This window comes from Cygnus atratus, chromosome 10, assembly GCF_013377495.2.
Source record: "Cygnus atratus isolate AKBS03 ecotype Queensland, Australia chromosome 10, CAtr_DNAZoo_HiC_assembly, whole genome shotgun sequence".
Lineage (NCBI taxonomy): Eukaryota > Metazoa > Chordata > Aves > Anseriformes > Anatidae > Cygnus > Cygnus atratus.
The window spans coordinates 19,798,028-19,824,808 of NC_066371.1; the positions used below are offsets into that span (position 1 = coordinate 19,798,028).

At 42.1% G+C, this 26,781-nt stretch overlaps 1 protein-coding gene across 2 annotated transcripts in view; it reads right to left on the reverse strand.

Annotated features, from left to right (window-relative positions):
• Window positions 1-26,781, reverse strand: part of PHF2 (PHD finger protein 2) — a 96,304-nt gene that overhangs the window by 50,896 nt on the left and 18,627 nt on the right. The gene's annotated exons all lie outside the window — the stretch shown is intronic.

Consider the following 26,781-nt stretch of genomic DNA (forward strand, 5'->3'; position numbering starts at 1 on the left):
CCAGAGCCAAGTTGGAGACCTAAGGACACAGCTGCCCTTACCCTCAGCGCTCCTTTCTTGTCATCTGCCTACCCTTCCTTCATCATGGATGGTTTTCTCTTCTGCATCGTTCACCTTTCATTTCCTTGCCTTATCCTGCAACAGCAGCGAAGGATTCCTGCGTGGGGTAAGACACAGCAATTCTGCTAATGAGACCGTGGGATTGTCACCCCACAAGGCTGCTGAGAACAACTTAAGCAAAGACCTCTTGAGATGATTCAGACTAACGGTACCTTTGCATAGGGGGTACAGACCAGATGACCCTTCCCTGTGCCATTAGCTTTAAATAAGGACCATTAATACGAAAAATGGTGCTTGACCTCACTCCTCTCTCTTCTCTCAGAAGCTGGAGGCAGAATCACTGGTTATGAACCAGGAGAGGGAAGGGTGGTGCTGAGGGGCCTGTGCTCCAGCCCACGCAGGGCCTGGCTTGGGGACAGGCAGCAAGGGTGCTCGGCCTCAGCACGTGAGGATGTAGCATCAAAGCCCCAGGTGGGGTGGCAATCATGGAGCAGAACAGGCGTTTGTGGCATTTCTATGGGTAATAAAGGTGGTAATTAGTGATTAACCTAAGTTCATCCTCATCATTTAACAACAGGGCATCTACTAGTATAATTTCTTGACATGTCATCTATCACACGTTACACAATAACACTCTTCCTTAACAACAAGACGCCATTTATAGGAAAGATATACATCAAGTTTCAGAAGCCTCTGTCATCTGGGGAAAAAAAAACCACTACAGGTACCACAGGAAAATTGTGACTTCTCAGCAGTCAAAAGAATCATGGTTCCCATTTTGATGGCTATCTGGTGCTTACATATCTACTTGATCATGTGTTTATTACTCCTTTTCATCAGATCTGCCAAAGTAGCTGTAATTGCCCCCAAACTGAGACATTCCCTTGGCTACACAGTAGTTATGAGACAGGCCAATGCTAGGTGACAGTGATTTCTTGGGTCTTAATCACAGCATCCAGAAATGCAACAGCTAATATTGCAGACGAGAGTTGTTAAGGAAAAACAAGACAAGGAAAAGAAACAAGTAGTTCCAAGAGGAGCAAATCTAGTGAAAAGCTGTTGCCTGGATTTGAGTCTCATGATGTTTTCCTGGTGGATGTTACTGGGTGAACTCTGACCAGGGCTCTTCCATGTATGTTCTCCCGTGTCTAATAAGCAAACAGACAAGCCCTTCCCTAAGTAGAAGGATTTGTCTCTTCTAATCAGCCACATATTTTCACAAAATATGCACGAATTTTTGAGACCTCAAGCCTGCTGTCAGATATGGTTAAATCTAAAAAGAGAGTTGAAAAATCATTTTGGAGAACAGAAAGATGCACACATCAGTGTCACCTCACTAGGAAACCCAGGAGCGAGCAGTGGCAGCCGGAAAACAATGCTTGTTGACTGAGGCACATCTGCAAGCATCTAATAAAAGGGACTTGTTGAAGAAGAGCCTAAATGATGATGAACCTAGCTCCACTGGATAGCTAGTGTTTTACATCATGAGGAAGCAGTGGGTTCCTCTCCCACATGCTGTGTTCTACCACTTGTTACGGCTCTCTTTAATCCCAGGTAAATTACGTAATTTCTTTGACTCAATTTCTCCACCTATAAAACAGTAATATTAATACCTGCCTGATAACCTCAAAGGCTGCTGTAGTATAATTAACAAACATTTGCTCAGTGCTTTGAAGTTGGGAGTCTCCGTGCAAGTGCCCGGTTCTGCTACCCACACGCAGACCTTTTGCCGCAGAGGTCTGTCTCTACTGCTTGTGAATTCTCCTGTGGGGATCTACAAACAAAGGTTCTCCTTGTGATATTATCCTTTCCTGAGCGTCACAAATCCACGTATTTGGGGAGCACCACCACAGAGCGAAGGCTGCGGCACTGTTGGCTGCGCAGGGACTGGAGCCCCTCGGCTGCCCCTGGCCCCACCTGGCAGAGTGCTGCACAAGCGCTGCCTCGCCCCTGTATGTGTCCGCTAACCTCCTGGCAATGAAGTCAGCTTCAAAGCAAACAGGCTGTGCATTTGAAGCTGGAAGAATTAACCTCCTCCAGCTTATAAAAACCCCAAAGACAGTTATTTTCTGTTCTGCAATGTTTTCTGTTTTGTCAATGTTCCTTCAAACTGAAGAGTTTGGAGGAAAAAAGAACAACAACAACAAAAAAAATGGGTAAGGTACAGGTACTATAGCCAGCAGAGGCTGTCTCTTCTTTATTTTAGAGTCAAAGGGAATGCAAACCATGTACAAGCAACTTTAGACTGGGCTTTAGCAGGGGAATGTCCAAACAAATATTGCCACCAGGCTACAAACGAGTACATGCAGCACACACCAGGAATACCGTGCTAACACAGGGCACGTATTCCAGTCACTCAAACCACACCCACACTTCTGAGTAGCTGCTGTGCCCGTTACAGCCACAAAACTATTCAAGCACTTGGGGACTGGAGGCATGACATTAAAACCAGCTTTTGCCTACAGCAAGCCTTATAAATGGTTTTATTCCAGCAAATAGGCACAACACAAGCACTGCTGCTGCTTCCTCCTGGCTGCGTGCTGTTAGAAGTGTGCACAGACAGCAAAGGCAGCGTGCCATGCTGAGCCCCTTGCCCAGAAGGGCTTTGGGCACAAGGGCTGGCTGGGATGGCAGGCCAGCACCCCAGCACGGCCCTGAGCCAGCCTCTTAGACTCACGTCAAACTGCACCCCTCTGCTGAAATCAGGGCTGCAAGTAATGCTCTCCTTTCTCCTAAAACGTGCTTCTCCTCCTGTTTGAAAACTCTGGTCCTACAGTCCCTCCAAGAACACAGAGAGGGAAATGCTCTTTTAGGGGCACGGCAGTGGGACGTGCCTCCATTTACACTTTATTATTTGGAAATTGTTTTAGGAGGAGGGGTGCTACCTGCTCTTTCTGATGTTTGCAATTGTACTGGAAGTTAGCTGCTTGTTTATGAAGTAGGTGTCCTTTCGTTTTAAAAAGAGGAACGGACTAAATCTGTTACAGTCCCGGTCAGAAATGCAAACAGGATTGAATTACAGCAAGGAGCTGCTCTCACCACTTCTACATCCCTACACCTCAGCCAGTTGCACGAGTTTTGCTGTCCTGGAGAAACTTTGCTCTTTGGTTGGCTGAACTACATTTTGTGATTTGTTTCAAACTTGTTTGCAGTTGTGGTATGCAGCAGAGAATCAGGCCTTTGGCAGAAAGCGTGAATTACTTGACCTCTACAAAACTATTTGTAAAAGTGAGTGAAATCAGGACCTCCCTGAAAAACAAATGTTACAGCCAACTAAGCCAGCTGCAGAGTATTTTTTTTTAATTGCAAATGGCTGAGGGACTTCATGAATGTTACTGGCCACTGCAGGTGCTCAGCACCGCCTTAATTACGAGAAAAATCTTCCCTATTTCTGGGGTGAAGACCATCTCTGCAGCACACAGGCATTAAAGTATACATTACATCTACATGTTTATCACAGAGACAGAGCTGCAGAAGTCTAAACATAAATGTCTCAAACCCCAGTGATGCAAAATACTCAGCTGCTTGAAATAGGGGCTTGCTGCTCTGATCGGTTAGCTGAAGACACAACCCACACTGAGCTCTCTGGAGAGGAAAAATAACAACTGGAGTTTTAAAAGCAATTTTCCAGAAGGAGCACCCGAAATTGCAAGGAAAGTTAAAATAAAAGTAGGTACAGGAACAAAACAGACATTGAGAACTTAAATTACGTTTAGAGAATCACTGATTTTATGCAATCAACAATATCCAGATAGTTCATGCCTGAGTCATAAAACAAGTTTAAAAACACCAGAAACAAATCATATTTAGTAACTGAGACTATTATAGCATACGTTTCCCTAAGGTGTAATAGTTTCATCTCTATTACACTGAATGCTGTTAATGATAATCTGCCCTCAGTCACTATTTTTGTTAGCAGGTTACTTGTTGTGGAAAAAGACTTCCTGGGGTTTTTTTTTGTGTTTTTTTGAACGCTTTATATCTGATCCACTCACTGAAGTCCCCAGTGATCTCCGTAATCTCAAGACATTACAAAGGAAACAAAAGTTTAGTTCACTCCCAGGGAGTTACTATTTTTACATGGTTGCATTGATGCTATTCATAGATACAAAATGTTAAAACTACTCCAGTGGCTCACACACAGAAAACCCATTTGCAGCCTCTTCCTACACTGAAAATACCATAAGATTCTTTTAAATTTATGGTAAGAAAATGAGTCCTTAAAATGAACAACATGCTATACCACTATTTTACCATAGGAAGGAACATAGAAGAAATTCTATAGTTTTCTCCCCAAAAGAGGCAGTAAAAATTAATACCAAAAAAAAAAGGGGGGGGTGGGAAGGGGGAGTTGTCTTGAAGCAAGCACCTGAGTGACACTGAGATAAGAGGTATAATTTTTAAAAGCCACTTTGAAGCTTAGGTCTGATTTTCAGCTGCGGTATTTGCACTCAGAAGCCTCTGATCTGTATGTTAGCCGATACATATAATTATCAGTGAGTGAAATGAGCGAAGTGTTCGATTCTTACTAAACTGCTGTCCCACCTATGTGGAGACATAGTGAGTCCTGTAATCCAGCCAGCTGACCATGTGAAAAACAACCTCCCAGCTCTCAGCCTCACTCCTGGCACCTCTCAGGCTCTAAACAGCCACCCTCTGCATTTACCAGCAGAGAGGAAAGCCAGATGAACCCCACAGACCCCAAAGCAGGCAGTGAGCGAAGGCCTGGGCACCACAGCAAGGACCACCACGGGAGGACAAGGGTGCCAGAGGGCCCAGGGCTGCCCGCCAGCAAGGGACTCACTGTGTGAAGCCCTTGCCTGGTTCTTGGCAGCAGATCATGCCACAGAGCTGCAGTCGGGGAAGGAAGCCCGGTAGTTCCCAACCTGGGGGCATTTTTCTCCATTTCATGTTCTAAAAATAGTTTCTACAGTTTTGCCTCATGCAAGCTTCCCAGCAAATGCCTGACTGCAGCACAAAACAATCCTTCAAACATCTCCATTTCACCCGAGAGAGACGACTCCAGTCTCTCTAGCTATTTTTAAAAAGCCTTTTAAAATATCAGTTCTCTTTTCACAAGCAGCTCACCTTCCTCTAAAACACGTAGTTAAGGATGGAGTGAAATAGGAGGGATCTGTTCTGACCATAATGAGGTCCTCAGCTGATGTGTTTTCCAACATCACCCCACCAGCACTGCTCCCTGGACGTGGGCACTGCTCCACAAGTAACAATTACTCACCTGGGTCAAGAGCCAGGCACCTCATAAAGCACCACAGGTTTGGCTTCATTTTTTTCTTTTCGTTCCTTGTGCATTTGTATTTAAACTGTAAGCCATATTCTGGATCCTGTTCTAGCATTTCTGGGCTGCTCTTGGGGCACAAAGGACTGAGAAATTGCACTAACTGCTCAGCTGAGAATTAAGCCATCACAGGGGAATGCCCCGATGCCACAGAACCAGGCTGCATTATCTAATTCATATCAAGGAACAAAAGTTCTCAATAATGTATCAAACAAAAGACTAATTTAATTTTCCTTTCTTAACAAATATACAGTTCTCCCAGTCAGAGTAACACAGAGAATAACGATCTTTACATATCTAATAGACAGAAAGAAGACTGGAGTCCCTGTGATCTGTTACAAAAACATCTTTTTATCTCTCAATACAATTTTTAGCTAACAAAATTATTTAAAAGTGGTTTCCCAACCTTTGCCAGTCTGTGGAGTCCTGTACATTCTCCTGATGTCCTTCACAGAACAAGCATCTACTGACATCAGATACTTATGTTTTTTTGATCAAAAAATCTGTTAAAAACAGAATGATTTCAAGGGGGTCCCTGGAACATGCTGAATTATAAGACCTTTTTTCCCTGACACCTAGAGAAACTAAAAAAGGCAACAGTTAGGTTTGGCCAATCTTCTAAGAAAGCAGGGGCAATGCAAAAAATCTGTTTTATATTAAAAGAACCATCAGTGATTCCAACAATACTGGCACATTTGTTAAGGCACAAACATAGTTAAGCGGCGCTTGCTTTTTGAACCTACCAGTGTAAATATGCCCTCAGCTACTCAGTCTGGATATTCAGTGGTAGCAACATGACTCTATGACAGTTAGAGAATAAAATTTACCTGTCCAGATGAATTCTTAGTAATTATCAACAGTCTGTCACATTTGTGTTTGACACACTATTCTCCCTTAACAAACCAACCAGACTTGAAGTTCAGATCTTTGCTGTATTGGTTTTATTTCTAGTGTTCTTTCTGGTGCAGCTAAGATTGCTTCTTTATTGCAGCAGCTGTTTGGGATTTGAACACAGGTCAACACGCAGTCCCCACCTTCCTTCTCGCCTTGCTATTTCTCCTTTGCATGCCAAATTCCTTCTCATTGCAGGAGCCAGCCAACATCACTGTTCTCACCCGGTTATCATGAAGGCTTCCAGAAAGAGCTGAGAGAGTATTTTACAAACATCAACTTGCATAAGAATTTGATCTTTCTGGTTCTGTATTTAAACTCCCATTGTGCTTAGGAACCACAAATCTTTACACGATGTGTTTAGTGCCAGAAAGGCTCACAGAAAAAGAAGATTTTACACTTATGTCAGAGGCTGTCCCCAGAAAAGGCATGTTCAACTTGTAGACTAGAGGCTTTGCACAACCCAAATCTAAGACATTAGCCTACACCTAAGATTTATCTTCATGCAATCATGATTCATATACATCCACATACACAGACTTCATGACCTGCAGTGTCTTTGTGATGCAGTTACCAGGTGAAGTTACCTGAGGCCTTCCTGACTTCCTCTGTGAACAATGAATTTCAAGACAAGAGTTTCAATTCTTGCTTCTCTGTAGGGGCAGGAATCCAATTACTCTCTTGGGGTACATTTACAGGACACAATGCAGCTTGTTCAAGTGCTAGAACAACATCGCTCCACTAGCAAATGCTCTGCACAGGAATATAACCTCCCCTATAGGACTGGTTGCACAGGGGAACCTGCACTCAGGGCCAGGGCCTGCCCCAATGCTCAGGCTGTGGTGGAACAGCCAGATGGCTGTTACTGCACCGTGAGGCAAAGGTGCACGTCCTGGCCAGAAGCAAAGGGGGAAACCACAGCCTGCTTATCTCTTCAGTAAAACTGCACCTGGCACTTCTGCAGTCTACAACCACCCCACTTCTAGTACCCAAGCTAGCACAAGTATCTTTAAGCAGCAGCACTTGCTGCCATGCTCAGGCCTGGTGCTTTGGCAGCAGTGCCCTACAAGCCATAATTAACTCAGCTAGCATCATGCAAGCTCAGACCCGCAATTCTGTTCCCTCCAAACAAACTGTAAGCAGTGGCCAAATAATCTCCTGAAAGCAAGTACTTATTTAAAGTACTTTAAATAAAGTAAATAAAGTATTTGTTTAAAATAAGCTTCTCTCAAAACTGACTGCATGCCTGTTTCTCCTAACTGTTCCTACCCTAGATTGGTCAGACCATGAGTCTCCAAGCTTTCTCCCTAGGTAGCTTGAAAGTCACCTCCTTTCTGCTCTTCAGGTGTTTCAGTGACTTTAAAGTTCTTTTGATCTTGAAGTCCTCAGCTGACAAATCATGACCTGAGAGAAGGGTCCTTTAATCAGTTTGCCTCTTATTTTTCAAGGGGGCACTGGGACATGCCAGGGTGTTCTGAGTGACTCTTCCGCAGCCTTCTCTGAAGCTAAATTAGTACAGCTGTTGAAAAATTATGATAACCCAATAACTTCTTCTCATTTATTCATACCATTATTAAAAGTAATTATTAATAAATCAGTTCACATTCTTTTCTCATCTGTCACAGTTGGGTCAAACTAACCAGGATACTTTTAACTGAATAACTTTGAATATTGAAGGTTTTCAATGTAACTTTTCAAAAACTGCCAGACTTTGAAGTTATTCTGGAAATTAGGGAACTCGAAGCATCATTAGGTATTCACTGAAAAGGGGTCAGTTCAGGTTTTGCAGCCTTGACAATAACAGAGGCTATGACTCCACTGCAGGTAGGCCCAGTGAAGTTCCTACAGCACTGCAGGCCGCACAAGCGCTGCCAACCACCCTAGGCCCCACACGCCTACGCAGAGCTCTAGGCCCCTGCTACTCACACCAGTACTCAAACTGAGCAACTTAAAACGTCTGGAGAGCTTGCACGTCAGAGTAGACTACATACATGGACTGAAGTCAGTCCTGAGGGGCTACGATCAGAAAAGCTTGTACTCTTTGAGACATGGGTAAGTTCCTACATTTCCAAAGGCTAAACCTGCTCCTCTCCTCATAGGACCCAAAAACCCCAGCTTTTCTTCAGGAAAAAAAAAATAGGACAGATGTTCACTGAATTTAAGGCAGCAATATATACACTGTGGATGTCCTTCCACAGAAACAGAAATCTTTATCACGAGCAGCAGGAAAAGCCATTTATCGAATGTAAAGCTCTAAGTCTTGTCACAGGTATCTCTGCTCATTTCAACGTGCTACTGGTCACTAATTAATGCTTGAATTTTCAAAACATTATCTGAAAAAGAGGCAAGAAATTCACCAATAAATCATTTTACTACACAGCCCATGCTGACTCTTAAGGCAGTTTTGATTCAGATAAATTTTTCTGTGCAACGGGCTTTGAAATTAGGAGTAGGTAGCAAGGAACAGAGTCCTAGCCTTTGCTGTTGTTCCCTGCCACTGAATACCTGACCAGTCTTTTAGTTTTGTGCTCCACAAGAAGCTAAGAAGCAGAGACACAATCCTGCCTTTTTTTTTTTTGAAGCAACAATAACTAGGTCATGAGACGAGCAGAGATATAATCTCTCTCTCACTCTTGCTTTAAGCAAAACATGTAAATTTTAAAAATGAAAACAGGAAGCCCATGTAGAAAACGAAATACTAACATAAACAATCTGTGAAATATCCTTTCTGTACCTGTTTCCTCATCTAGTAACATAACTAGTTATTCATATTAAGACTCTGAGATGTACATTTCCTATTGTGCTCTATTTTCTGGAGGCTGACACCAGTGTCTTGGTACCATAGAAACAATACATTTTCAGTCACCAAAAAGGAGTTAAAATGCCTGGCAAAACATAAATTCGCACACACAAAACTAATCATCTGAGTCAACTTCTGCTCTTAGAATCCATCCTCTTCTATGCATGTAGGAGCTCAATTTAGATCTGCTTATGTCTTATTAATAGAGAGAAACCTAAATATGAATAATGAAATAAAAAAAGGGAAGAACACCTGTACTGAGACAATTGAAAAGCATGCTAGCAATCAGTAGGCTGTTTTTCAAATATACACAGATCTAGCCCAAGTCTTCTCATCACTGGATGTTTTATTCTCCATCATATATCTTTTTCCTGGGTTTCAGGAAGTTTTTCAGGTTTTCCTGAAGCTCTGTCTTACAGTCCTTTCTGCCATATTAATATTTGAAACAACTCTCCCACTGAGTTTAGCTCCTGACTGAGTTGCAACATTTTATTTTTTTCATTTTTGAATTCACTATAAGGCACTTTAAGTTTCCAGAATAAAATGTTATAAACTTGGATTGTCTGAAGTCAACAGCAGGATTTGTGAAATCTAAGGGAAGGGAACCTGTCCGTTCAGAACATACACACACACACAAACACACCTAAATCACTTCTGTATCTCTCCACCAACTAAGACACAGACACATCTATATAGACATAAACCTACACAAGAAAGACACAAATAACATTTTTCCTGTAAATATGGTTTTGACCCTAAATAAACTCTTTGAAGTCCACCAGAGAATTACTATTGACTTTATTTGGGAGATGCTCAGAAGCTACAATATTTGAAAACAATGTAAAAGTCCAAGTTTATATATTTAGATGACAGACATTAAAACTGTTTACTTTGACTCATCTAGGGACAGTTCCAACTCATATTCACTCCAATGTTTACCGAGTTGAACTGCTGACAAGACTTAGAGGCAAAAGATACACAATTAATTGATTAACCTCTCTTTTTTTTAGTAAGATGGTAAATATTAGTAACATAATCACTCATCATCTCTGATGAGCTTGTACTTCAGCCAGGATGAGCAGAGAAGGTATGTCCTTTCATCAGAGGCAAAGATAAACCCAAACACACATGAAGACTTTTGCCATTTTGTCTGTAGAGAAGGAGAGGGGAAAAAAATAACAAAAACACAAAACCAGAGGATTTAAAATATAACCTAATCCCTAAGGATGTCTGTCATTGGAAATGGAGAGTTTTTCGCCATCTTTATAGGAGCTGGTCTGTAACCCAAGACACAGAAAAGCAAACAAACCAAAAATACTCCATCATGTTTAAAAATGCCAGGGAGGGAAGCAATGCAACAGGGGCAGATTCTCTCTGTGAGAAAGGGCTCCTGGCCCCATGCTCTGAGGTGCCCCTCTGCTACGCACACTGGGGTCATGAGCATCATAGGGCCAAGACAGCAAAGGGCAGAGAACTGTGAGTGCCAAGACGAGGGGAGGCAAGAGGAAGAGGCGGCTGAATTGGCCGCAGACAGAGAGGACAAGAGCAGGGAAACCCTGAAAGTCAACAAAATGTCCTCAGCGATGTCACAGCAGGGAAAAAAAAATAACGCTTGAGTTGTCCTTGAGTAACTGTCTGCGGCATATGCAACCACATCCACCGTAACACCACAGCATAATAGCAGGGCAGGCTCCCACCTCCTCACTGACAGCAAACTCAGAACAAAGAAGCAGCTGTGCTGTGCTATCCCAGTTCTGTCAGTTGGACCTAGTTTAAAATCGGTTTAGCCATAAACATTTTAAAAAAACTAAACTTGATGATCATGTATGTTATCAAGCTTCTTTCTAACTGAAAACAAATTCTGTATGAAAAAATGCCACAAAATGCTCATGCTCACAGGAGCTACCTGGGAGAAGAAGCTGGTGCTGTAGATGCAGAACTGCTGAAAACCACCCAAAAGCCATGCAGGAGGGAAAAGCTCTGCAATTCTGTTCTCCTGCTGTAACTGCCTCTACAGCTGTGCATTGCCTGACAAACCTAGGAGGTGATGGCAATGCTTGGAGAAGTTGCCTCCAGCTTGGACTTTTGGTGAATTAAGATCTATGTTTCTGCATTTCAGAAAGAGATGGAAATTTAGACCCACACCTTAAATTTATACAGATACCGTAACTGTATAAAGTTAAGGAATTTGAACTGACCACGTGGTTGGCTGAGTATACAGTTTCCAACATAGAAGCAGCAAGACAGGTAGCCAGCTCCAATCCAGGGGAAAGATTGACACTACTGCCACAGTAAAAGTGGAAGACATGAGACCTAAGAATAAAGCATCAGATGTATCAGTTATTGATAAACTCCACCCCAAAGTCAAGCAGTCCTTCAGCAGGTACTAATCACTGATTTCAAACAGAAGTTGAAATGCATTTTTGTAGGAAAATTTTGCACCATCTGGGCCTAAAATTGCAGCATTTTTCTACTGAGAAGCATTTCTGCAGGGCATAACTCTCCCAGAAGCAAGGCTTATGTCTTTGTTTAGAGCTCAACTGTGGTCCCCCACCCCTTAAATAATTGTACAGTGGGATTTGGCTAATAAAAAAAAAATTCTCCTCACTAAAATCAAAGTCACTAGATCAAAATTCTCCTCACTAAATACTGAAGAAGGGGCTAAATATTGCAGATCATCATCATACTTATGAAGAAAAATAATCTTACAGTAATTTAGTCAAGATGGACTAGATGTAAAGCACAGCCACTGTGGTGTCCAACCACACCCCATTAAGGCCTGTATGATGAGCTGGCTGTGATACACATGGCACCCTAAGCCTCTGGCAACAGTGTGTGAGAGGAGCAGGGGTTCATATAGGCCTACGCTACCCTTCTGTTAACAAAACCTACCCTTACGCATCTTTGGCTCACATGTAACTGTCATTGCCATCACTTGAATCCCTGTAACTTCACCAAAACAGTTCAGGATGAAAAAGGTTCTTCAGGAGTAAGTGGAGCACCCAGCTTCCATGTATGTTGAAGTTAATGCCTTGGGAGAAAATCTGACCACTTCTGTTTCTTCAGATAAAACAGTTCAGATATCAGCATGCAATTAAATGAAAAAAAGCAAAAATATGCATTATAACCACTTTTCCAGATCCATCAAGAAAACAATGATGCTTTCCTTCAGTCATTATCTTTGGGCCTTGATGAACCATTGTGATCATTTCTGGAGCTGATTAGAAGAGTCCTGGTGTTGATCTGTACAACTGAAACCAAAACAATGCCAAGGGCCCACCTGCAAGTCTGGAACTTCAACCTGAGTTCCTCAAAACAAGTTGTGCTTCAGCAATTACAGCTCTACAGCAGCCTCCAGCATGGAGCAGCAAGAACAGCCCCTGGCCTGCACTGCATTGCCAACAAAATCCCACTCAGGCTCTGACAGGCTCTCAAGGGATCCCAAGATATCTTTAGGAGTAGGGGAACATAATTCAGAGAAGCCACAAATCGGGTATCTTGTATGGGCAAAGGAAACACATGGTAATTTGATTTGATAGTTGTAGTGCTCTGACAAGGCGCCAGATTGACAGACCTCAAGGTTAAAAGCTTTTGTCCACAAGAAGAGCACATCTCGACCTACCAGAAGCACCTTGGGTGCTCAGCCTCCATGTTGCACTTGTTGCTGCAGTGAGGCCACCAGTCAGTGCCCACCGTGATGGTGGCTCCTGTGTGCAGACACCTGCCGGCGAACTGCTGGGCTGGGAGCACCGGCTCGTGTCACGGGCTGCTGGCAGCACTGCATCGCCGCCTCCGAAACTGCATGTGCTAAGGGCCCCTGAGCCAATTACAAAAAACTTATGGACGGTGATTTTGTGTTTTGCCTTGTTATAAATAATAAGGTTATGTTTTCTTCATAGATCTTTTGATTTTTTTCCTTTGGGAGGCTTGTGGGTTTTAATGGCATTAATTCCTATTTGCCAACCTTGTCCTTATAAATGAGGATGTTCATTAAATTAATGTTAAGCGATGAGCACTATAATTAGAACACATTTAAAATGCAGTGCATCTAAATCAAAGACTATCCAAGATGTTCTCTTTTTTATTAAGATATAATTTGAAGGAGGCTTACTGTTTAGTTTAAAATGAGCATTTTTCAACAACCTCATCCCACTAAGGCAACGAGCAGACCAAGGCAATACACCACAGAGTGGCTTTTTCCAGTTGACATTTTTTCATATGCTCTGTGGTATGACGTCTTTCACTACCTATTGTATCAATACTTAAGTGAGAACATGGAGTTTACTGTGTATTTTTTGCCACCAATAGCCATTACAAAAAAAAAAAAAAGCAAGGAAAACAAACAAAATAGTGAGCTGCAGATAACTAAGACAGTTGTGATTCTAGGAAGCAACATAGAATCAGAATCACAGAATCACAGAATCGTCTAAGTTGGAAGAGACCTCCAAGATCATCTAGTCCAACCTCTGTCCTAACACTAACAAGACCTCCACTAAACCATATCACTAAGGACTACATCTAAACGTCTTTTAAAGACCTCCAGGGATGGCGACTCAACCACTTCCCTGGGCAGCCCATTCCAATGCCTAACAACCCTTTCAGTAAAGAAGTTCTTCCTAATATCCAACCTAAACCTCCCCTGGCGCAACTTGAGCCCATTCCCCCTCGTCCTGTCACCAGGCACGTGGGAGAATAGACCAACCCCCACCTCTCTACAGCCTCCTTTAAGGTACCTATAGAGAGAGATGAGGTCTCCCCTGAGCCTCCTCTTCTCCAGGCTGAACAATCCCAGCTCCCGCAGCCCCTCCTCGTAAGACTTGTTCTCCAGACCCCACACCAGCCTTGTCGCCCTTCTCTGGACTCTCTCGAGCACCTCCATGTCCTTCTTGTAGCGAGGGGCCCAAAACTGAACACAGTACTCGAGGTGCGGCCTCACCAGAGCCGAGTACAGGGGGACAATCACCAATCAACATGTAATGTCAGAACTTTGATAAGTTGCTCAGGTTACAGCAGCTACAGTTTATTTCATTTCACTAGGAGCAGAGGCTCATTGAGGACACAGTCACACACTTAAGAAGGTATCAGCCAAGGCAGAAGAAAGGACACCAGGGATGTTATAACTTCAAGCCAAGGGCCAAATCCATTCCTAGAGCATTTTTTCTGTTGTCCTGTGTGGACAATTCAACAATGCACCAAGGAAGGAGGCTACACCTTACTGTGATCAGGGAATAACTGCTCCCACTTAGATGCCCTACTGTCACCCATCCATTATCCTCTCGGTGGGGTACGGAGCTGACATTAGCCCCTTCTCCCAGACAGGGAATCAAGGTAAGGGTAATAAAGTGATTTGCTTTAGGTCATGCAGAAAATCCGTGGCACAGTTAAGCAGCAAATCCAGTTCTTCCAATTCCTACTGCTGAAAGACAACACTCTCACAAGAAGATACCAACCAGAAATAAATTTAGGCTGAAAAGGTTTCTAAATAGCGGTGGGGGTGAAAAGTGCCAGATGAGACACTTCCCCCCCTTGTTATTTTATATCAAATCAAAATTCTGTCATCTCACTGTCATATAATTTAAAATAATTAAAGGCTCAGAGATCTGACCCCGATGTTTAGTCATACAATTCCAGCTGACTGCGATGTCTGTCATCCGAATGACATCAAAGGCAATACCTTGAAAAGGTCACCTTTACCAGAGACAACATGGGGAGAATGGTTTGTGCATTTTTTTGAACACCAACATATTACCATTTATATCCAAAATTTATCATCTCCCTGTGACATCTTGATAATCAGAGCCTGATCCTGTTCTCAGCCACACCAGGCTGTCACATGGGACCACGCTAATGGAAATCAAGGGACACCTCCAAACAGCTGGGATTAGAATCCTGATCTTACTATTCCAGTTTCTTTCCCTAATTCATACAGTAGTTATTAAGTTTGTTCTTGAGTTTCTTTGCTTAACTGTTGCCCTCTCATCTTGTCTCCTAGCCATTCCAGCCCGGGTCAAACCCTCAGCCATATGCCACACGCGGTATTTGCACTCAGCACAGGACATTTGTGGAGGCACCTGTTAGTGTGCCAAGGATTCATTGCTGGAAGCAGGGCTCTGCCAAATGCAGCCTGTTTGGCGGAGAAACTGCTCAGCTCTCTGTGATTACAGCTGTTCTGATTCTTGTCCTGCCCTTCGCCCTACTGGATTTTCCAAAAGCATATGGGAAATAAGCCAACAGGGAAACAACAGAGAAAGAGGCAATGGTGAAAAGCACAAACTAAACAAAAACCTCAGGAGAAAACTGCAAAGCTAGAGTGTATTGAAAACAAAAGGGCGAGAAGTACATTAAACAAATAATATAAAAATAACCCGCCTCTCAAAATCATCCCCTTATTTTGCAATTTATTCCTTGTGTAACTCAACTGAAAGAAGTGGCATTGGTCCACAAAAGAATCCGGCCATACACAGTAATAGAACTTCAATTTTTTACAGGCTACTTTGACATAAGGAAATTGCAGGGAGCCCAGAAGTGCTCATTATGACCTGGTAGCCAGGGAAGGTTACAAAGACAAACATGCTGGTTGGCAGACTGCACCATTATACAAGTGTTCAAAAGCATTGCATTGTATCTGAGCTGCACAACAAAAGATTTTGATGAGGGCAGCAAAGCTCTGTGCTTTAAGGTGTAAGATGATAGCCTGCAGGTGTGAAAAAAGAATTTACATGCACACATGTTTTTTTCTGTTGCTTTCTTTCTCTCTCCACTCCTTTCTCCGGTTGCCTTCTGTTCTTCACATACAGTTTTCTATTACATCTTCAACTGATGCACCAGGTGTTGGCTAATGACCGCAAAACAGATACCAACCAAGGCACTGGTCTGACTCAGCGTGACAGTACCTATGCTCTCTGTTACAAAATATGAAGGCAATATCATATTCAAAATATATACTTGAACAGACCGTTTTTGGCACTCTGAAGAAAAATTAAAAAGTAAAGCTAGTTATCAGGAGTGGAAGAGATCAGGAGGCATCACACTGGCTTGTTGGATATTCAGTTTTTTAGTGCCAGGGTCTCCATGGAGCTCATGTATTGTATGGCTATGACTGCGTATTTAAAAACAATCTCTTGTCTAAGGATCTTGCTGAAGTCCTCACAGTTGGACTACTCCAGTCACATCATCTTCTATCCCCATCTCCTCAGAACAGTCAGAGAAATGGTGTTTTGATATCATCTAAAGTAGTATTTGTGCAAGTGTGTTGCCAGAAAGCTTTCAGCCAGGCTCACTGCTCAGCAGGCAGCACTTCAACTGTACCAGCATAAATCCTTCAGTCTGTAATCCTTCCTCAGCACAATACTTTCAATGACTGAAACTCGAGGCTGGATTTCTCAAAGGGCTGATGAGAGGCTGCACACCTTCTGCCTCCCTTTCCACGCACACTCCCTCAACACCCAGGTGCAATGCACAGTCCCTTCTGCAAAACTCTCCTCTCCAGCTTGGCAGCACGCAGTCCCATGGCTGACATCAAAGATGACCACATAGAATTTCTCTGTGCGACTAGCAGGCAGTCAAGAGACAGATGCAATAATCATAGTAATAGCAATGTAACAGGAACCAACGAGGAAAATCTGAACTAGTTTTTAAATAAGCAAAAGTGGCCTGATCCAAACCCAATTATATCAGCAGCAATTTTTCAACAAAATAATAGGTCAGTATTACCTAAAGCTGAAAATAACAGGCCTGCTGATCAGCAACAGAAGGAATGCCTAACAGATTGCTCTCCATAAATTTTCTCAGATGCAACCTTTCACATCTATAAAATTTATGTTAGGCAACACAGAGGAATATATATAATATAGAGAATACAGTATGAAAAGCTGACACATACTCCTACCTGTAATAGAGTAAAAAGTCTGAAATCTCTGCAAATGTATTTTCCCTCTCAGTGAACCCGGTGAGCTTCTCTTTTTTGCTACAGACATAAATGGTAGTGAAATACAATTTTTATTAATCAAACTTGCATTCACAATCACCAAATCAGCTTCTAAAACCTTAACACAAGGACAGGCCTTCTCCACTTAAATTTGTCTTTATAGTCCTGGTCAAGATCCTAGAGAAAAGGCTACTAACCAGTATGAGACCTATGATTAAAGCAGTAAGAAACTTGATTCTGATGTGTACCTGCAACATATTTCAGTCTGTTCAGGTAAAAGAGCCTAATGCTTGCCCACAAGCACCCCAGATGATAGAAACGTTCTCCCAGTCTGGAATCTCTGAAAGCACCAAAATATTTCTGGTTATTTCTGGAAGAACCAGTTGTGTCTCCTGTGTCAACACAAATTTCTTTTTAAATAGGCCCAGCCTACTTGTTTATGCACATTTGAATCTCAGTTTTGTCATCTCTACATATATAAAACCAAAGCATTTGTGTCTTTGTCTCCTACACATTGACCAAGTGGTTCTTGCTGACAGCTGTGATTCAGATACTCTTCTAGGAAACACAGGAAGTAGAAAAGAACACTACAGAAGAGAAAAATGGCTGCATCTGCAACAAAACGGCCAGGTACTCCGGAGATCTGGATCCACTTTCTGCATTAATATGCAGTAAGTCATTTTCATAAAATGGCATTAATATCTTATTCTGGTTCTATTTTATCAACGATAGGGACTGTTAAGGACAGACCTTCTTCTACCAGTTGCTCAAACATTTAGCACAACAGACCTTAACCATGGTTAAGGCTAGATGCAAGACTGAACAATAACTAGTACACATATTGTAGGGTCTCAAAGCTATTCCCACTTTTCAGTACACGCTCCTCATTTGTGACCTACAATCACCAGAAGCCACGGACCTTTGCAGTGCAAGACTTTAAACTACACACTGCTATGCAAGCTAAGTTCAAGCAAAAACAACTCGGCTCCCAGGAATGACGGGGCAGAAAGTAGCATGGGAAGTCATGTGAGAAAATACTTCCGAGAGAGTAAAAATGCTTGAAGTAGAGCATTTTGCCTTGGAATCTGAAGCGCTTCTGTTCTGTACAGAGAAAAGAGAGACCTATTTCAAGGACAGGTCATTTCATGCAGTCATATCCGGCTCAAATATCAGTTTACCCGTTTTGCTTTGTCCAAAAGAAAAGAGCAGCTTTCCATTCTTTAGAGAAGCATGTCGCTTTGGTGGTGGGTATCAGTTTACTGCATGGAATAGCCTCACATTCACCTTGCAGGCACGATGCCTTCAAACCTGTGATCCTCACATAAAAATTTCATCTACCACAGAAAAAATTTTGCCTCCTCTATTTTGAGTCAAATGCTTGTTTGTCAGTGGTTCCCTGCCCTCTACAAGTCACTTTGGCTTCCCCACCATCTGGTTTGACCCATCAGGATCTAATACTGAGCTGTTCCTTTCCTCTTCAGTTGGACACCAAACTACACCCAGCACCAATGAAACAACAAGCTCTGGTCTGCGGGATCTGGATAATAGAAGCCTCTGTCAACAGAATAACTTCTCACACCAAGTTTCTTGATGGCTGAGATCTAAAAAACAAACAACGCAAGTACTGGAGTTACTACCTCAGTAAAATTCCCACTGAAGTCATTGAGAGCTTTGCATGAGTAACAAGTAGCAAGCTGTGTACTGGGCCTGGGGCTCACTCTGGATTTAAACTCTGTCATTTTAGTGATTATAAATCAAAAAGACTCACACACAAAATTAGCCTTTGCCCTTTTCTCCTTCAGACTTCCCGCTTGCTACCAGACTCTGCAGGCAACTGTTCAGGTAGCTACAAATCCCCTGTGTAACTGCACACAACTTCAAAACTTTTACATGAAATTAGGTGCTGGACTGATCCAAACAAGCTGTTATTTACCAGCTGCAAGTAATCGAGTGAAGTACTTTCTCTAACAGATCCTAAGTGCAACAATAAACAAAACAGTAATAGCAATGTATTCATTTTCACCTGCGAGTTGGGAACCATAGGCTAAACCCTGCACAGTGTGGAAAGGGACAGAAAAGGAAATTCAAGTGCTGCAGCAAGACAAGGCTCTAGCAAGTAGTGGCAGTGGATCTCACAGAACTGCAGAGAGCAACCTCAAGGCACTGTGCCTTGAGAATTCAGTTCAAGAGCCTGACCTGCTCCCTCTCACAGCAGCATCAAGAACAGCTTGAGAAACCAATATCATAGCATGTCCCAGGTAAGTCCTAGCCTGCAGTGGTACTTGTAAACTACCATTCCCTGCAGCTATGCTGTTGAGCGAACGCAACAAAAGTTGCTTCTCAGCTTTTCAGTCTGATAGGGCACAGCTCTGTGTACCACCGGGCACTCTGTGTCCTGCCACAGCAACACTCAGCACTACCTGTAGGTTACTGGAAATTACAGTGCCATAGCAAGAGCAGTTCTGTGGCCCTGTGTCCACAGTGGGCACCCTGGAACTGTCTATGGAAAAAATGCATTATGATCGAAAAAATGAGGTGATATTAGTACCCCAGCACTTTTGCTTGTACAAACTTAGCCCTCCTGCACAGCCAGCACAAGGGGACAGGGATCTGTTACACTAGGCACTCTGTGAACAGAACAGAAAGACACTCCTTGTCCAAGAACAGGTATCACAATATTTAAATATTTCTCATAAAACCAAATGCTAACTATATGACTAAAATAAAGAACAACAGAAATCAATGTTTTGTACTTTGAAACTGCTGCTACAAGAGGTGATTCCTCAAAGAGTTCAGACCAGCCTTTGTCTCTCTCTGCATCCTAAACCAACTCCTTGGGAATCACCATTCATTCAGCTACAAATACATCTCCCGATCCCCACTTAACATGTCATCCGTGCTATTTACCATTGCCCCATAAAAAGCTTCGAGATGCAGCCCATATGAAAGATAGCGTCAAAATATTCTTGTATTACAACTATGCACCAAAACCAGCACAAACTGTTCTCCACAAAGAAGCACTGCAATTTAGCCTTCATTTGTTTACATTAATATGACACTTTCTGAGTGAGTACAGGTCAAAACTGCTTTAGAAAAGTGTCTATTGTTAGCGAGTGCGTTTTGTTCTTCAGCCAAAACAAATCAGAATTGTTGTACAAATGAAATATTACATATCACAGCAGTTTAGTTACTTTACAATCAGAATTTCTGTCAGCATCACACTGCTAAGTGGCCTACCTAGAAATGGTACACACCAACTGCAAATACATTTTCCAAAGCCATAATGCCCAAATCAGCAATACTGCACTGAGGCCTCACAGATCAAGGTCACAATCTCACAGTACAATATAATTTGTCACACACTCACAGTGGAAGAGGAGAATGGGCATCCAGCCATGTAGCCCTGACGCACACCAAAGCCCCACAGAGCACCTCAGTGACTTCAGTGGAAGCTTGGTCTGAGTGAAAACTGGAAAGCAACAGTCCCATCAACAGCACCCAGTATGAGACACTGAGCTCGATTTTGCCCTCAGGCTTTCTTTGCCATCCCAAGGATTCAAAGATGAAAAGCATCTCTAATAGGGACGCCACCTCACAGGCAGCTGCGTGGCCCAAAAGCTGTCTCAGGAGAGAGAAGGGGCACACTGCTGCTGCCTGCTCAGCTTTGGGCCAGGAAAACAAGAGGGAACTGAGGCACAGCCAGGTGCTGTACTGGCCTGAAAGTGTTGCAGGGACTGGAGCAGGCCAATCTTCTCTGCTGGAGCTTCCTGGAAGAGCCCAATGTTGCCCCGAGCTACCTGAGGCAGAACGGACACAAAAAAACTGGCCTAAAAGCACAAACAGAGACGTGAGAGTTGTGTTCAGCTGAGCCAACTGAACTAATTCCTTTCCCCTGTAATGCAGCACTGCAATGTAAAACAGTTTAAATACCACCTTGTAAAACCTATCCCTTATTTCTTGCTCTCTATGATTCTAGGAATTAACATTAAAATATAAAAATATAAGTATCAGGAAATAAACCATTATGTCAAAACCTTACGAATTGACTGCAGTCTTTCCATGACCTTTTCCTTTTGTTTCTTCTTACAAAAGGAATGTTACTGCAAATGTTACTGCAACAGTGTCCTGTCACCACAGTACAAATAGCCGCGCAATATCCATGACTTACTAAAATCTGTAACACTGGCCTGTCATAAACTCACATCTGCAGTTTGGTAGATCCCTTAGCAATTTTCATTTTCTAACTTGCAGTTTAAAAGCAACAGTTCTCAGAGCAACAAAGCTCCCTTTAACTGTGACAATATTGCTTCTCAGTCGGGCGACTTGACTACAGCATGGTTCAGGTGGATGGTAGCAGCAGGTATATTGCACTCCACTGTTGGAGATACCTGTTTCACTGGTCTTCGGGTCAGCTGCCTTCTGCCTTCAGCTGAGGAGATGCAGGGACTGCTCCTTACTGAGATATGGGCAACAACAGTGCCTGGAAGGTGTCTGCTATTACTCTGCGAGGCACCTCGAGGTAACTTGCTAGCTTTGGTAAACAGCAGGAAAATCTCCAGCTAAGCAGTTCTGCCTAGTGATTGAGAGACCATCATGGATTTAAGGGGAAACTCCAGATAGCTGAAAATACAATTTGAAAAATATACATTAACAGACTCTCGAGCCAAAACACCGAACCATAATGCACAGCTGTTTATAAAAACAATGTACCTTTGGCAAACCAAAGATGTTGGGATTATAAACAATAATTTTACATTCCTGTCTTTCTAGCAGCAAGCAAGAGACCTGGGCTTCAATTGCTCGTTGCCCTCCCTTGTGAACCTCCATGCTGCCAGCCCTCTGATGTTAGCTGAGAGCAGTTTTGCAGCCTAAGAGAACTGCCTTAACAGAAAGATTAGGAGAACTGCCTGATAAACAAATCCATGATCTTTCACAGAAAAACTTGCGCTCCTCCTCTTCTCCAAACACTTTCTTCATTTGAGATACATGTGGATCACACCTTTGGCTAATGTAAAGTGGCCTGGCTGCGCTGAAGTCAGCTGTGGCAATTTAGGTCCATTAAACACTGTCTATCTTTTTCCTTTTCACTTCTTTCATTCGCTATCCCCAGTCCCATCTGCACACACACAAACCCTTCTAGCTTTGTGTGGCTGGCTCAGAACGGGCCAGCAGCTGCAGCCGACAGCAAGGCTGCTCCTTGCCTCGGCAATGCCACGCGTCCTTTGCCAAACAGCTGTCTGGTGCAGACAAGCCACACGGAGGGCCATGATTTAACACTGGCTGTATACAGAAAGCATGTTTACCAAATACAAATGCATCTTCCTTATTTTGGATTGTGAGCTGCGTGTATGCAAAAGCAGGAAGAAGCAAAGAGAAGGATCTGTGCACAGGACTGCAAGCATGTGTGCATATGTATTTGCTCCCTGGGCACAGTTAAAAATTTTCCGACAAATCTTGCTTTATGAAAAACTGTCATGCTTATCTATGATTTTGACACCCACGTTTTCGGTAGCAAAAAGCTCTGCCTCAGGCTGATCTTTCTCGCTCTTTTCTTTTGGGGAATAATTTCCAGTTTCTATGGAAAGTTTAAGAGAAATATTGCATGCTGCTTGAATCAATAATACAAGAAGACACAGGGCTTTCTCCTAGTGCTAAAAACAAGTTTATGTAATTTCCCTGCGCATAGATAACAACATTGGCTTGGATTTCAAACTGAGTAGACCACACCTGCATTTACATGCATTTTTACATTGATAAATGTGAGTTCACAAATAATTAAGCTCTGAAGAGAGCAAATCTCTTTGAATCAGATATTTTTAAGTTTTCTGAAAGGCCGCCCAGAGATTAAATGATGTCTTTGCCTCTTTCTGTACAACCCTGTACGCCAGTTGGAGGGCTCATTTATATAGAGGAATGTATGAGTAATTTTTAATGTTAAGTTACACTGGTATGCAGTCTTCTGGAGTTAATGTCTACATGGGAGGTCCATCAGCCTATGTTTTAGTATCTCAGTTATTGAGGCTTCCTAAGTACTTTAAAATAAAACAACTGACAACCATCACAGCTGCTCTGTCCTCCAACTGAAGAAACTGTTCAGAAGACTCAGAAAACACTTTTTGTTTTCTGAAATCAGAGTACCACCTTCACAAGAAGTTGTGCACTGAGAGGATTGCACAGAAGGGAACACCACTTTGCCAACCGCCTCACCAAGTCAGCCACTCTCTGAATGACCAAACCACCGCTAATTTCTCCAGCAGCCGTCATGCACCGTAACATGCAGAGACGACTGTTGTTCTAGGAGTGCAATCCTTTTCATAAAAGGATCAAATCCTTTCCATATTCATTCTAACCACCTACCCACCAAATCAAGAATCCAATCACTCTGCATATCACATCCAAAGCCTATGTACTGAAAGAGCACGCTGGAGATGCACGATATACATATACAACTAAACTACAGATAAATGCAAATAAACATGCTACAAGTAAACTAAACAGCAACAAAGCCCCAGGCAACATCATTGAGTTTGTACAACTATAAACACTGTACTGAAACATGCATAAATAAAATGTCTAATAATGCACGTTTGATTTCCTTCAATTGCAAAGTCCATTTCTATCACTTATTTTTTAATCTGAGGTAATAATTGTAGCACAATAATGCCTATGCAAACCGAGATCTCACTGAAAATACACATCGACATGTTACTGGTCTCGTTTTCATTCATACATACATTCTTGCATTCTTTATAACACACAGCAGTTCTGATAGTACATTGACATTACTGTTTTTCATGCTCTATTTTGCATGGCAAATGATCTGAGCCAACTGTAACGCTCACATGGGAAAATCCAACAATGAACCAGTGGTATACCAAGAAGGCCAGAAGGAAAGGGAACGATTTTCACTTTTGCTTTTATGAAGAACCTATTATATTCAAACCGTCAACAATGCTATTTAAGAATGTAATTTTGAATAAATTATTAACAGAAACCCTCAAACCACTCTTGACTATTTCTGTAGTTCACTTGCATAACCTGCTCTTGTATCTCAACCTCATTAGCTTTCAGCATTTCAAATATACTTTTCTGAAGATTCATATCCAGTTTCATATGATCTAATTACAGATTTACCATGTTTTATTTCTATTTCAAGATGATAAATTGGTTTTATATGCACACATGTACACTTGTGGTGCTCTCTGAATAGCTTTCATGTACACTTCTCTGCAACTATGGCAGACTTACCTCAAAAATTATTAATTAGTACAGCAATATGTGATTGTTCTGCCTACCCGGTGCTCTTCATTGTCTCATTGATGAAGACATCCATCATGGAGACGGTACATCTCCTTAGATACAGCAGAGAGGACAAATATCTCAGCATAATAGATGCCAGATGTGATAGAGAACGCTAAGTAAAACACTAAGTAAAAACTTCAGAAAGAAATCCCTGTAGTAATATATGTACTATCCAAAGGTATAAAACACACGGGTTTCCTAATTTCACTGAGATGAATCACTGGGCTGGTATAAGATGTAGTAGTGCCCTTTGTGTCCATCATAATGAGACACAATGATTTACTCCACCTGATAAAATTCAATCGTGAATATACACATTTCAAATACTAACTTGTACTACTGGTTTCTCCTTGGTCTGCAAAGGTATTCATTTAACTTGTAGTAAGTTGTATGATGTAAGAAGAGGTTGATGATACTTGGATTTACTGAGAGAAACATGAGACCTGGCATAACATAACAGATGAATCTTTCCCAACGGCTACGTGTTCTACAAACAGTAAAAACCAAGGTTTTTCTCCCTCACAGGATAACGTAAAACAAAGAAATATATTCCTGAAAAAAGAAAAAAAAAGTTCATTGATCATACAGCTGTTGGTGATACCCAGCTGACAGTAAATGTGACACGCTATGGCAATGCCAGACAAATCTACTCACACACTTAAATAACGAGTACCACACTGAACAACAAGGCTTGATCCCAGAGCCCCTTTTCTCCCTCTTGACTTCAACAGAACTTTTAGTTACTAGAACAGGTCCCAAAGCTCTGCTGCTAAACGAATTCCTTCTGTGTACTGCATTAGTGTTTATCTTCCTTTATCAGCAATTTCAGAGCACATGCCTACACACCATGTTAACATTTGTCCCAGTAAATCACTCAGCCTTCAGAACAGCAACTCGTCCACAGGCATCATGCTTTGCAAAAACGAGCCTGTTAGGCTCTGAGACAGTGCAAGCTCTCAGGGGTTTGACAGGCAATTCCTAGAAAATTAATTTGTGATAAATTAATCTTATACTGTATTTTATAAAACTGTTCTTTTAAGCTCTATTTTGGGCTGAAATCTTAGAGCCTGACTCAGCGAACATCCAGCATTACTCTCATGACACCAAGGTGAACTGGAGCTTACTCATGTGAGAAGCAGTGCTTGGTGCAGACGTGACTGCAGCAATCGGGATTTCAATTTTCCACGGAGAGAAAAGAGGTTCACAGCCATTTTAACCCAGGAACATATGCGGTGGGATTTTCAAAGCTGTTTAGCATGCAATGGTCTAACCAAAAGTCAGGAGCAATTTCTGGTCTTGTAGCTGTTCATACAGAAACTAGAGCAATCCTTAACTCTTTTGAAAGCCATGCATGTCAAGTAAAGCTGAAGTTTAAACAAAATTCTGAAGTAACATACAAATCCTCTGTAAGGTAAGCTGCCTAAACTAAAGCAAATTAAAAACAGCAAGAAGATAGGGCTTTTTTTCAGGGTTGTAGGCAAGACACCTGACATACCTAAAACTCCTTTGAATATGTGAAAGACAGAATGCATAAACTAAGTATCAGAATTTCATTTAACCAGACATTTTAAATAGAACTATTCAGCAGTGCGTTTTCTGGGAAATACATGGCAACCCGCCCAGGATGACAGAGAGCCCAAGGGCAGCTGCAGACCTGCCTGCCAGCCAGGGCCACCACAGCCAGCATGGTCACTGCCCCCAGCACCTGCCGCTACCAGCCGTTTGCTAGCTGCACCTTCAACACTTCTCTAGTTAAAATAAACCCAACTCTTTAATTCAGGTGACATGGACAAACTTTGTTTTGTTCATGCTGTCCCAATGAAACTCCAGGCAACTCTTAAAGTAGAAACTTCCTACTTCTCATCCCCCATTGTGCCAATTTATTATTCTTTAAAAAAAAAAAAAAAAAGAATAAAACAGCTCTTTGATCGCTACCTTTTTGACATTGCTGGAAAAGGCTGTTTTGGGCAGCCAGAACAATCTTGTAACGCTTTTTGTAGGCTGAGTGGGAAGCAAAAGACAAGCTTCAAAAGTGGCTATTAGGTTGCATTCATGTGCCATAATGGCATTATGCTGGCAGTCATTCTGGCAAACATTTAAGATGTTTGTCTTGCTTCTCTTTCCTTATCTTTGCTGTGGATTTGTGTCATTTAAAAACACAAAAGGTTTAGAAGTTGAAAAAGCAAATTTGAAATCAAATTTAAGCAGGAACATTCCAAATAACCTGCCTAAAATTGATTTTCTTAGGGTTCATGATGTCATTACTAGTACATAATAATGGAGATACTAATTTCTTTTCAGTAAGAAATACATCACTCTCCAGTAATTTTTAGCCTATTTTCAAATTGCTCCAAATGTGCTAAGACCTGCTAACTTCACATTTACGCAACTAATTTGTTCCAGACTAACAGAGAACCCCAAAATATTTCTTAATAACACATTATTTTGAGCTGCAGAGGAGCACAGACAAGTAACGGGACCAAAAATACGCAGTAACATTCC